Raw genomic sequence first — 3,737 nt, 5'->3', positions numbered from 1 at the left:
GTAATGCAAGTGTGTTCTTTAAACAAAATTAGAAGTGACAAAAAACCATCAAAATGTCATATATGTAGAAGTAAGCATGAATTTATAGAAAGCGCTTTTTTATTTACAAAATATGATAGTGACGAAATATTAGTTAAAACATTAATGACTCTATTGGTAACAGGTAAGAATAAAAAACAATCGTGCATGCTATATAATTTAAGTGTGTTTTAGGTCCGTTGCCATAAGGCAGTACGGGGCGTAATGTGAACTGTTCCTCCTGTTACCAAATTTTGATATGTTCGCTAGCCCAAATTGACCCCGTGTTGCCATATGGCAACGCAAAATACCATAATGTATGAGACAGTGTAAACAAAAATCGTTTGTATGTATTTTTGCAGTTTTGCAGGTGGTTAACTCATTCCATCTAGCTCTGAACTGCCTAATCATATTATCGTATATTTCATTGTACAAGTGTTGAAGTGGTATACAAATGTAGTTTGTCTGTTCCAGGGAAAACTGGTGGCGTTTTTTGCATTCTCATGTGCTACTTCATTGTCCTAGATTCCCGTGTGACCGGGCACCCCATAGATATGTAGCCTTTTATCAGCGTCTAGCTTGTCAATGGCTTCCCGGCTGCGAGGGACGTTTATGGATGAAATACTATATCAGGAAACTGCTTTGATTACCGCCTGGAATAGGTTTAAGTTTGAATTGATTGTCGTTTCGGTGAGGGCTAGCCCTGTAGTTATCCTCATTGCGAAAACCTCTGCTTGAAATATGCTGCAATGGTCAGGTAGTCTTATTGTCCGCCTGACGTCCAGTTCCTGGCAGTAAATCCCGGCACCCACTCCCGTAACCATTATAGAGCCGTCCGTGAAAATGTTTAGGGATCTATGGCTAGGTTTCATTTCCATCCCTCTTCCTCAATCGTTGTGCAAAAAGTTCGTTTCCACTTAAAGCTAGGTGCCATGAAGCCTGTGCTGCTTGGGCTTCCCGCCCAAATTAAGTGGTGCCCAAAGATTCTGAAATTAAATTTCCCTAGAACTGTCAATCTACATGCGAATTTCGCAGCAGGGGTTTTAAAGAGCAGCCGTCGAAGTGGACCTCAGCGCTCCCGTGATGCACAGTGCCGCTAGGCGCTGCACCTTCTCCATTGGCCCGAGACATAAGGACTTTTGTGCGGCATTCCAGCACACCAAAGCGCCATAGAGCAGTATTGGGCTGACTATTGCTGTGTAGCACCAATGCATCAGAGCAGGTGACAAACCCCAACTGACTCCCAGCATTCTTTTACATGCATAAAGGGCGTTACTGGCCTTCTTCTCTGTTTCTTCAACATTGCGCATCCACAGCAGCTTGCTCTCAAAGACTACTCCCAAATACTTTCTGTGGTCTTTAATTGACAGCTCGATATTAAATACCTAGCCTCGGAGGTCTCCACACTGGGACCTTATATCTTTTTGTGACTACACCACTGACCCATAAAAATTGACAAAAAAAACTTCGTTGTGCTGGTGAAGCATGTAAAACTATAGGACGAGTAGCCTGTGCAAAATGTGATGTGGGCTTATGTTTGAAATATTTTGCTAATTTTCATACTAAAAATTAGCTCCTTCATCCGCTTTGCACGTAGAATATGCATATATTATCAATAAATGTATTAAAACTTATAAACAATGTTTCTATTATTTCATATTTTAACCGAATACTGTCCCCTAACAATCCATCTGGAATATGCCCCGTTTTGGCATATGACAACGGCCGATATCGGAAGAACTATACTACTCCCAAAGTTTTAGTCATATTTTATCCTTTACTTTAACGCTACTTTTACCCCGTATATAGGTGAAACCAAAAATATCAAAAAATAAAAATTAATCCGGGACAATTTGGGTTAAAGCTTTGGGATCAATACTAAACCATTTTTGGCTGCCTATATCTGCCTCATTAGAAATGAGGAATAAATAAACAGAAGACTTCAATTTACATAGCAATTATTTTTTTGAACAAATATGTTAGTACGAAAATTCCAAACCAGTAGTTTTTCTTTAATGGTGGTCAATTAGCTTTGAATACTGGGTAGCACGTCGCAAGAAATGTTAAGTTTGATTTACGGGACCAAGGAGGTGTGGAATCGCAGCCATCTTGAAACCAAGGATGGTCAAAATATTTCTAACTCATGGAGACAGTCATTTCCGGGCCTCAACCAAACTATGTCCAAACTTTAGTATCCATTCGTGAAAGTCAAATTCCAAAATGATTTCGTTCCACTGCATCCCACTTTTTTTCTTATAGTGGGTAAAATTTTCCACTTTCAATTCTATTATTTTTTTTTAAGAAAACCTTTTGTTTTGCATTTTAATCCATTTCTTAAAACTTTGTTTCATAACATTTGTATGTATATACATCAACATCCTCTTTAGTTCTTTATAAATCTTCTTTAAATTATTAAAAGCGAATCTTCTTCGAAATCATAGCCCATTTCAGCATTTCTTATATGGAATTAAATGATGTGGTCATTTCAATCAATTGGGATTTTTATAAGACAGAACCACCAGGATCTAGAACTAGCGAATATCTAGCGAATTGAGTCGATACTTTCTACCTAAGCATAAAAAAAATAAATAGAATAAAGAAAAAAATTTTAATATACCACGCTTTTATAAATGGACTAAAAATTAGAAAATAATATTTCTCAGTCCCATAGAATTTATTTTGATAACTTTTGATTTTGAAATTTTATCAAAAGTCATTATAAACGATTTATGAGATTGAAAACGAAAAACGTGGAGCGCATGCAATACAAAGCATTAGATTTAATTGACAATAGTCAAACTACATAACATAGACCTAAAATTTCTATAGCTAAATTACAAATTTTAGATCGATTTTAAGCGGTAATTATTCATATACCCACATACATACACATATTACTCTTCATATCAATTCAGTCTATTACATGCGCACAACGATTTTCATTTTCAAACTCATAAATTGTTTATAACGACTTCTGCCAAAATTTAAAAAGCAAAAGTTGTAAAACAAATTCTATGGGACTAAGAAATATTATTTTCTAATTTTTAGCCCATTTATAAAAGCGTGGTATATAAAAAAGTTTTATTTTATTTTATTTATTTTCTACTTTTTAGTCTTGTCTGTATACAATTTTGCAATAGATATTAAAATAATTCAACTTGCAAGGAAAAGAGAACAGAAGACTATGCAAGCAAAATGTTGTTTGCTCACATTTAGTATATGCCTACATATGTACATACATACATATAGCAGCAATTAATTTCATTTAAAGAAAGATGGCGTGTCGTCCATTTCCGCTGTAGCGTATGTAGTGCATATTTTTAGGCGCAGTATTTAACTTCTTCAGGCGGGCGACAATTTTCTAATTGTATGTCTTTGATATGATACCTACCCTGCAAAATCGCGACCACTCCACGCATGCATGTAACCCTGCAAAAATCGTTGGACCATGTAGTCTATTTGTGGCAAATTGGAGTACTTACAAAAGTGTTCCTCTGTCATGCTGTAGCGGACCAACTCGTGTTTCTGCGCCAGCTTATTGTTTGTTATCCGATCACTGCTCGTATTTTAAAGAAACGTGATTGAAGTTGAGCATTTGAAAGCACATTTGCATGTCTGGCTGTAGCTGAACGTGTAGAGATGCTCGCTGTTAGTTCTTAGCTCCCAGCATGTTCGGGTTCGAATGCCGTCAGAGGCAACATGTAATTTTTAATTTTTGT

The sequence above is a fragment of the Rhagoletis pomonella genome, unplaced genomic scaffold, assembly GCF_013731165.1.
Source record: "Rhagoletis pomonella isolate Grant_MI unplaced genomic scaffold, Rhpom_1.0 Rhpom_scaffold_00008, whole genome shotgun sequence".
In the NCBI taxonomy this organism is placed as follows: Eukaryota; Metazoa; Arthropoda; class Insecta; order Diptera; family Tephritidae; genus Rhagoletis; species Rhagoletis pomonella.
Note: the sequence above shows the minus strand (reverse complement) of the source record.